Raw genomic sequence first — 10797 nt, 5'->3', positions numbered from 1 at the left:
TGTCGGTTTTGGTTTAGTTATCGGTTATTGTTGTAATTATTGTTCGGGTTGACTTATGTCTTGGATGGTAAGGTTCCTTGAGGTCTTTTGGCAACTTAGTTTGAAAGTCTTCCAATGGTACTCTCTAGGTTTTGAAATATAAGCTTGTTGGTGCTTCAATTATTGCTTTAGGAACTCGTTCTGCTTTAACAAAAATGCTTCGGTTGATTCCACCTTCTTGATATAATTTTGCATGATTTCTTCTAAACTCTTGGAAGGTTGAGATTGTTGAGTGGTTTTTTAAGGTTGTTGATTGTAACCTTGGTTATTTTGAGGTTGACTATAACCTTGGTTGTTTTGATAATTCGAATTAGATTAGTTGTTATAAGGTTGATTGTTGTAAGGTTGTCGGTTTGGTATTGGAAGTTGTTGTGTCAGTTTTGGTTATAGTTGTTGTTGTAACTTTGGTTTCGGTGTTGGTTTTGGTTTGTAAATCCGGGTGGTGTGTTGGTTTGATTGTTGAACAATACTTGCTTTTGGTTAGGATTGTAGTAGCCTTGGTTTGATGTTCCAACCCGTTGATAGTTTTGATTACTCACGTAGTTGACATGAGCATCCGAATTCATGGGAATGTCATCCAAATCAACATGGTTACATTGATTAATTTGGGGACAATTCTTGGTGAGATGTGGTCCTTCGCACTTTGACAACCTACTTGCATTCCAACTACCGATTGTTGTAGCTTTTTCAACTCTTTCCCATACCTTTGAAATTGATTGTTTAAGCTTGCAAGAGTGACTTGACCATTGTCACTCTCCACTTGGGCTACACTTTTCCTTGGTAAATCTCGTAGTGAAGGGTTCCATTTGTAAGTGTTGACCGAAATATCATCTAACATGGTTTCGGGTGCATTAGGTAACTTATACATAAAAACTACTCCCGAAGATGCATCGAGAGTTTGTCTTGTCAAAGCATTAGTACCCCGGTAGAATGTGTTGATGTATTCTTTCTTATTAAAACCATGCGGTGGACAAGCTCTTAGCATTTTCTTGAATCATATCCATGCATCATACAAGGACTCATCATTCCTTTGAGTGAATCCATTAATCTCCATTCTAAGGCGCTCCGCCTTTGATGGTGGGAAAAAGTGATTGATAAAAGATTCGATTAAATCTTGAAAATTCCTAAAATAATCTGAAGGTAGGTTCCTTAACCTCACCTTCGCATCACCTTGAAGAGTAAAGGAGAATGCCCTTAACTTAAAAGCATCATCGGTAACATCCTTGTTCTTGTAGATGTCACAAATATCATTAAATTGTTGAATGTGTTCAAACGGATTTTCCTCTATCAACCCATGAAATAGCATATCCTTGATCATTGTGAAGAAGTTGCCCTTGATATTCCAATTATCGGCCCCAATTGGTGGTTTTGTAATGGCGGGAGGCACCAAGGTAGGTGGAACCAACATAGGGTCCCGCATCGGAGTGTCATTTGGATGATTTTGTTGCTCTCGATTAACCGGTAGACCATGAACATTCGAATTACCTTCTTCACCTCCATCCATATCTTCTAAACAAAATGGCAAAAACTTAAAATATTTCCTTAATACCCTTTCATCTCTACGCTTGTAAACCCCGTGCACGTACTTCTCTGGATCGAAAAATGGATGTGTAAACTCTTGATCCTTTTGGAATCTTGTTTTCATACACCAAAGTACCTATCCTTCAATCACAACACAAACACAAACACAAACGGTTTTCCAAACACAAAATAGAAATATAAAAATAAGAAAAGTAACTTTTGTAAGGGTAAACCCTTACAAAAGGATCGGACGATTAAAAGCTTAAACCAAATATCCCACTAGCTAACCGCTCCCCAGCAGCGGCGCCAAGAAATTAATGATGCGTGTTGAATAATACATCATTAACCCTCTAAATTTATACAAGATTCAAACACTACAAATAAGCACACACAACTAACGAGCAATTAGAACCCGGTTATTATAGCACTTTAATGTAAGTATTCATTTCAATTTCTCCCAACAGAGCGGTGTAAGTAGAATAATTGAAACTATTAATTGTCCTAGGGTTTGTTTGATTGGGGGGTTTTGATTGATTTTAATTAGCAACTAAAATGTGTGCATGTAAACAAACTTAAACTTAACAATTAAGACAAGTAGTAAGTAACAAGTAACTAAATATTGAGAATTAAATCAATTAACTAAGGAGTGTTCACTTACCTAATCCTCTCTATGCTTGTATTGCCCCGTTTTACCCAAATTGTTATTGCACTAGTTGTTGAACTATTAAATGTTTAGCATTACTACCAAACCTTAATCAAATTACACTTTTCAAACTCACATAAGCATTGTATTCTAAGATCAAGTTAAGTATGAACGGTTATTGAGATTATGCTTGGGTTGAAATCACTTAAAACCCTTCAACTATCGAAATCACTTAAGATAATCGAACACCATTATGTTGACTAAAGACCAATTGAAAACCAACTCAAATCAAGAACACAATCACTTGAAATCCTTAATCTAGTTGTCTAGATCACTATTAGTGTTGAAGCATAAATTGATTCACTTCTCAAATCACTAAGAGAGTTACTCAACCTATGTGATCAAAGTAAAGCCTAAAACAAATGCATAGCAATGGATCTATAGCTAACACATTAACACTTGTTCATGTATTTCATTCAAACAACATCATTCAAATGATTTAGGGACAAATCTTTGCATTAGAGTTTCATAGATAAGCAAACACAATGGATTTAGCCAATCATGGCTAAGATTACACTAATCATAAGCATTGAAACATAAATAAACATCATCTTAAGTTATTACAAGCAATTGATTCAAAATAGAGTAAGAAAGGTGGAGATTACAACGCAATTTAAAAGAAAAGAAAATCTAGAGCTAAAACTATGATGGAACTTGAGCTTGCTTCCATTAATTCACCTTCAAACTCCAACAGATGATGAAATTAGGGTTTTGGAAGTGAAAATCGAACTTGGAATTGCAGCTCTATCAGCTCTCTCTTCAAAATGACCTAATCTCTTTCCTTTTATAGAGCTGAAAATTCTAGACTGAACAGCGACAGGAGCGCCGCTTTTGGCTTAGGAGCGGTGATTTTGGCATTCTTCAAAAGCGTCGCTTTTGAAATTAAGAGCGGCGCATTTGGATTAAGAGTGGCGCTTTTAGCTATTAGGAACGACGCTTTTGGCTACTAATGGAAAATGGTGCCAAATCGTGTACAAGAACGTCACTTTTCTGTGAGGTGCGCCGCTTTTGCCCATTAGGAGCGGCGCTCTTAGATGAGGAGCGACGCTTTTGGAGCTGATTTATGCACTTGCCATTTCTTTGCCACGTTTGATCAAGACTTGGTCAATTTTACACAAAATCAAGCTTTTAGCCCCCAAATTTCCATTTAGCTCATAAGGATATCAAATAGGCTCCATAATCATCAAAAACCGAGTGAAGTGAAGGAGATATTACGAGATAAAACATGTATAATTAGAGAAATATCAGTAGGCCATGGGTAACAATTCAGCCGATTATGGCCTTGATATGGTCTGACACAATATTAAATTTTATACCTTGATTTTCTTATTTGGCCCGAAAGTCCAAACATAGCCCGATTCAAGAAAACACTGTTACGCGATTAAATTTTCGGAAGAACATGCACCGCCGGAAAATAAAATAAAATAAAATATAGAAATAATTTATAACATAATATGATATAGAAATATCATAGATAAAATAATTCGGATTAGAAAAACATGAAAGTCTGATCGGTGGTTTGAAAAACCGAAACGATTTACCGGATAGAAATCCAAAATACGTAGAAACGTATAAATATAAATATTAACACATATAATCATATAACATATAATAAGAGAAATATTATTATTGAAAAAATAATATAAGTCATAGAAATGACGTGTCAAGAATACCAATTAACAGAAGTTAAATATTAACGGAAAAGAATAACGGAAAAAGTAGGGTCGTGACAGCACCTACCCGTTAAAGAAAATTTCGTCCCGAAATTTTAAGGAGTGAATCAACGGAACCGAATTGAAGAAAAAGGCGCATATCAATGTCCCAAGAGACTCCCGTGCTCAGAAGTGAACTATTTACCTTGGGAGGTGCTCTGACGTATAATAATAAGAATAGGTGTTTGACGTTAATTAAGTTTTTGATCTTAAGATCAACAATATTGATTTTGTTTCTTGATAACATGAATGTGTCATCTAAATTAATTTCCTCAAATGGGATGATGATGATGTTTTAGTCATACAGGCATTTCAGTAATCTGGATGCATGAAGTTCATCATGAACATTACTAAGCTCATCTAAAACATTGAGCGTTTATGTCGTAGTAAAAAGGCCGACAAACAGAGTGGAATTCATGGTGATCACTACCATGCAGTTAGATGTCCAGTTAGTGTTTGCTACGGATGTTACTAACCCTTTAATTATGGAAGATAACCATAGGCACAATGCACCCGGTATTTAAGAAATGTCTGATGTGACTAAATGAATTGAGATGCTAGCTGTATAGTCACCAATCAAGCTTTCATGCAATGCAAGCCATAATTATTTAAAGTGTCCTCGAAATGGTCTGGACGATTCATGAAAGGTATCCTTTCGTTTATCATACCACATGTGAATTTATCTTTGGAAGGAACAAAAGCACATCTGTAGAATGTAGATATATGATTTTAGTTACAGGTTGAGATAAAGGTTGAAAATCGACTAGCATAACATATAGTTGCAGCCAACGATGGAAGATATATTTAGTGTAACCATATCAGTGTTATAAATGTCTAAGGCAATTCCTTCAAGGAGGATAATGTGGATCATACATTTTAAAGTAATCGCCATTACATTTCTGAAAAGAAAACGTACGCAAGGTGTGATCTTCCAACGAGAGTTAACTCCTCGCCCAACGAGCGAGTCAATCTAGGATTCATCCTTATTCTTAAGTTTATGTGCGGATGAGAAGAAATGTGAATCATTGGCTATAAAGAATAGTTGACCCCGGGTGATAAAAAGCTCCAAAAATGATTTCTTGTACCTCAAAATATTGAATCATAGAATTGATGTTTACGAGGGTGTTGCGGTTAGCCGTGAAATATCGAGAGTAGAAACTTCTCAATCGAGTTAGTGTAATATATAGCCGCGTACCAACTATAACAACAGTTGTGGTAGAAACCCACCTAGTGCCTTCCCTATAATAGGGTGACCACTGAGTGTACCTCAGAAAACTGATTTATCGGCCCGCGTTTCGGCCATGTCCAACCTTAAAAGGTAAAGGTTGATGAGCGCAAAGACTTCCCAACAAATTTTATAAAACCGCCATCCAAAACTGGCGTAAGAGTTTTTATCAATGAATTTAATGGTAAGTTTCATCCTTAAACAGAGGACAAGAAGAACTGTGATCCTAACACACTGTAGAGTAATTGGAAAAATTAAATATAATCAATCAAAGAAGTTTTGAAAAAGCTTTAAATGTTTGATGTGACAACATAAACGGAACTAATTTCTTAGTAAATTTAGAAGTATGTACAACGTGTACCATTTTGCATAAAATAATTTGACTTAACTAAACAACTCAATAATGTAGTGGTTTTAAAATAATTTGAAGATATAATTTAGTATGTACTAACCAAAATAGGAAAAAGTAAATTTATTTATTTGGTTTTATGTATACATATATGATTTTATAAATTGCATAAGTGACATAAAATTTTATTACTTCTATTCGTCCATAAATCTCTTGAGGACCGCACAAATAACCAATGTGTAAAAATTCTGATAAACAAGGTATTCGTATTTCAGAGGTTACGAGTTGAAGTAAGATCGTGGAAGATCGAGCGAAGGACTAGAATCATTGTGCGACATTTGATTAACAAATGTTATGAGGCAATGAAAACCAATGGATTAAATGTGGTTTTAACTATTATCTGGACATAAGTCCTTGGGCCAAAACTGTTCACGTGGGAAGCTGTTGCTAACAAGTGAGGTATAAAGTAGAGAGCATGAGGATGAGAAGTTAATCACTTCTTTACTTTGAAAAATTTCTAACTGGTTATTATAACACCCCACCAAATTTCCATCTGACGGTGTGTTAATCAAAGGTCCCACAGTTAACAGTTACGCCCTCTATATGAGATGTTTCAAAGCAATCGCGTTTAATTTTATTAAAAACTTGACTTCCAAAACATAAATCAATAAATCCAAAATAAGTAACACTATTGTGATCGTAACCACAAGCCAATAGTATTAACATTTGCAAAAGTTTAAATACGAAATTAATAATTATCTTTATTAAAACATGTTAACTCCACAGCCAGTCCATAACATCAAAAACAGTGGAAGCATATACCTCTTAAGGACCTGAGAATACAAACACGCAAAAAAAAGGTCAACAATAATGTTGGTGAATCCACAGGTTTAATAGCTTAACAATGTCTGAAAAAAAGTTATCAGAAAATAGTTTAATTTCATTGACTACAAGATTTTAATATGCACAACCCGAAGTTGTAAAATGCTACATAATTCCTGAGCACCTGAATACTAACAATGATCAGAGTATAGAAACCAGAACCACTACACACCCCTTACCCCATAAAAATGTTATACACTTGTTCGAATGTATTTAATGTTCAACGTAAATGCGCCACGGTTAATATTGTTTGGGCAAGGCTTGTCTAACTTAATGGATCCGTCAATCTAAATTGTACTTACCCGAAGGTAATAAAAGTATTCAAGCTAGGGGATTTTTAAACAATAGCTCAATATGTATAATAAATAAGTACTCGCGTCAACATAAAAATCATTTTTAAAAATGTAAGTAATAAGTGTGTATTCTCATCCCAAAAATAGTAAGTAAAAATGGGACTGTAGACTCACCTTTACATAGCTCTTGAACAAACGTAAGCAAATAACTTGTATAATTTATATCCGAGTAAAGAAACCTATGTACACGTATATAGGTTGGTCATTATTTATGTCCTATAATATAATAGTTTCATAGTGTAAGTTGTCTTATTGCTCGACTCGACTCGTTTCAAAGTATAAGTCAACTAATTCATGCAAGTCAACAAAAGTCAAACCAAAAGTCAAACTACAAGTCAAACTTGGTCAACTAAAGTCAACATCAGTAGATTCATGTCAAATGTTGGTCAACATGTCAAACCTAATTCAACTAACATGTTTCAGATCATAATTAGTCAATTACGCGATCACAGTTTATCGTCTAGCATAACGTTCATGTACAAGTTGCAAACAATGCACAATATCTCATAGCACATAATACATGGTAGTATGACAAGCTACAAATCTTAACTAGACATATAAAAGTTTCTAAAAAGAAATAGCAGGGTCTCATACGATACATATAAGTTAGGTTTCAGAATGGACGATTTTATAGTTCAATAAATTAGTTTCTGACTGCGCACCAATCTCGTTTTGGCTATAACCGGAGCTAGGGACATGCAAATCAAGATAAGTCAGTGGCCATGGTTCAAGGACAAATCAAATTACCACATATCCAAAATTTAGCCATTTTTGTTTAGCCAATTAGTACAGTTAATACGATAAATTTGGATGTTCTATTTCAGCTCAAATCTAAAGTCACCGTAACTATGGCCTTAGTTTTCACAATAGATCAGTTTTCACAACTTGACATAAACTAAACATAAGTCACATAACATGAAAAGTTTCATTATCCAAAAGGGTAAGGTCTCAAAAGGTACACAATTCATGCTACAAGACTATAGGTGCATACTTTACAGATTTGGACTGAATTCAGGTTACCATTTCGATTCGCATATTACTCAAGTTTCACAAATCCAAATGATGCAAGGCATAGATGAAAAGATAACTAAAACATATTAATTTTACAGTATTTCAAAGACCTAATTCATAAACTCATGGAAAATGAATTAAAAAGTCAATTTCAAGATAATGAAAAAAATCAGGTTTTCAAGAACGTTCAAACAAACATAACGTGAGCTATACAAATCGAAATCGCATGATATCCTAGTCTAACTTGAGTGTTTTTAATTCATCTATACAATAGTTAATATTTTATATCGTAATTCACAAACAATTAACTCAGAAAATTCGGATTCATGGCAAGATCTCAACAAAACTTCGATTTAACATAACTAGAGCATACGATAACGAAATCAATTGATTCTTGAGCCTAACGTTATTAATTTTTCGACCTCTTTCCATATATATAATAATAATTTACAGAAAATAAGTTCAACATATCAGTTTTATCAATACCAAATTCGGTTTTCACCCAAAACAATAAATACGAACGAACCAACGATTAATAACACATACCAACGCGACGAATCGAGCAATTGACCAACATAATCTATTAAACTTTATCAAATCAGAAATTTTAGATCTAGGGTTTGTAAAATTATACCTCTGATCGCCAATCAAATCACACCTATGAGTGGAGAATGAAGAGAATTTCACTTTTCGTGTTCGAGGTTTAATCAAAAGTTGAAAAATTGATGGTATCGTGATGGTGATGATGTCGACGATGAGAGGGAGGGGGTGTGACAACCCAGAATTTTCCAACCAAATTTTAACTTTATCTTTATATTATTCTGACATGATAAGCAAAGTTTGTTAAGTTAAATCTCAAGAATTTTAAATTGTGTTCATACATTCATTATAACCTCGACCAAATTCTGACAATTCATGAAGCGTTATATATAAATAAATATGTATATATATGTATATATATTATAACTTGAGAATATTAATAAAGTATTAAACGTATAATACTTTACATGAACGTATTTGTTTCAATATGTTTATCGATGGAATTAGAAGATAATATCAAATGATTGATTTATCATATACATTGTGATATGATTACGGGTCTATGTTATGAGGTCCACTGTGATTTAAGAAATCTATTCTTTTTGACAACATTCGGAAAATAGTAAAGTGATTTATAAGTAAGAACGTGGAGTGTAAATAACTTAGATGTTGGATATCGACAAGTTAAGTAACTCGATATTTTTCATTAAGATGATTTCATACATTTATTTAACCTTTGAAATTTATCCCATGCTTCACCAACAGACTGTAATTGAAAAACTTGAAACCGATTATGAATATATATGATTCTACTTTTCTAAAACATTTTATGATATAACGATTTCCATTATTTTAACCTTTAAACAAAATGATTCTTAAATATATTTAGTTTTGGAAAACAAAATTATCATATTTATTTGATTTAGTTTCAAACGTACAAAAATGTTTTCAGTTTAAAAAGAACTTTATTATTAAAACGTATATAACTTTTATAAATATCTAGAACCACTTTTGACAACTCATTACTTAACCAGTATGATAAAGATAACGATATTTATATTTTATTTTATTAAATATATATAACAATTTAAATTAATATTATATATATTTATACGCGTATTATACGTACATAGTTTTATACTTTTACTATACTTAAACTTTACCTTTACTTTATTTTTACTTTACTTTAACTTTAATAATTCACTTTAATAATTCATACTTTAATAATTCACTTTAATAATTCATACTTTAATAATTCACTTTAATAATTCATACTTTATTCACTTTAATAATTCATACTTTAATAATTCACTTTAATAATTCATAATTTAATAATTCACTTTAATAATTCAAAAATCTATTATAAATAGAATTCAATAGGTTTCCTTATTTCATAGAAACTTGAAAATATTTTTCTCTAAACTCTCTCAATCGATTTACATATATATTTACTCCGTATTACTTCAAGATATTATTAGTATACATAAAATATTACGACGGAGTGCTATCCGAGTGATTTCGAAATTGTTTTTCGAGCGGGATATAGCTAAGGAAATTATGGGTTATAGCTACAGAGGTTATGGGTATGGTTCGAGAGTATTGCTCGTGAGTCAAACTAGTGTTTATCATCTTCGTTGTGTCACTTTTCCTGCAATATTGAATCTCAATATTGATACGTGAGCACTCATAACTAAACTTTTATATATTATTAGTGTATCCCTGACTAGTGCTCGAGTATATAGGATTATGCATGCTTATACGTTCGTTATTGTCGTTAGATAGGTTATGTCTAATCTTGAATTAAATACATATGCTATTAAGATAAGGTATATGATATGCATGTCATTGGAAAGCTAGCGAAAAATTGAGAACTTTTCATTTAGATATCAAATGGTTTCGAAGAACGGTTTAGAAGTTATAGTCAATTGAATTTTTGTATTATTATTAAAAATGATTATTATTATCGTCGTTATAATCTTATTATTATTATTATTATTATTATTATTATTATTATTATTATTATTATTATTATTATTATTATTATTATTATTATTATTATTATCATCATCATCATTGTCGTTATTAATAAAAGATATTATTGTTATTTTTATTATTATTACTATCGTTATTATCGTTAAGGTTATAATTAGTATTAGTATTATTATTATTATTATTATTATTATTATTATTATTATTATTATTATTATTATTATTATTATTATTATTATCATTCAAATAGTTATTAGTATTATCATTAATATTATTATTAATATTAGTATTATTATTATAATTAAAACTAATATTTGTAACATCTAATTATTATGATTACTATTATTATTATTAATATGAACGCGACATAAAAGACGACTAAAAGCTATTAAACGAAGCGATTAGGAAATAATGAGTATGAGTATCATGATGAAATTAAGATATTGTAAGATATTGATTTAAAGGAAAAATAT

The 10797-nt window shown here is 31.8% G+C and overlaps 1 non-coding gene across 1 annotated transcript; it reads left to right on the top strand.

Moving 5' to 3' along the window:
• The first annotated feature begins 995 nt into the window (after nt 1-995).
• Nucleotides 996-1102, top strand: LOC139903309 (small nucleolar RNA R71). Its single transcript, XR_011778138.1, has one exon. It is a non-coding gene; the product is annotated as a small nucleolar RNA R71 (small nucleolar RNA).
• Nucleotides 1103-10797: the final 9695 nt, after the last annotated feature.

The sequence above is a fragment of the Rutidosis leptorrhynchoides genome, chromosome 3 (assembly GCF_046630445.1).
Source record: "Rutidosis leptorrhynchoides isolate AG116_Rl617_1_P2 chromosome 3, CSIRO_AGI_Rlap_v1, whole genome shotgun sequence".
Lineage (NCBI taxonomy): Eukaryota > Viridiplantae > Streptophyta > Magnoliopsida > Asterales > Asteraceae > Rutidosis > Rutidosis leptorrhynchoides.
The sequence above is the reverse complement of the archived record's forward strand: the minus strand, read 5'-3'. Positions and strand labels throughout refer to the sequence as shown.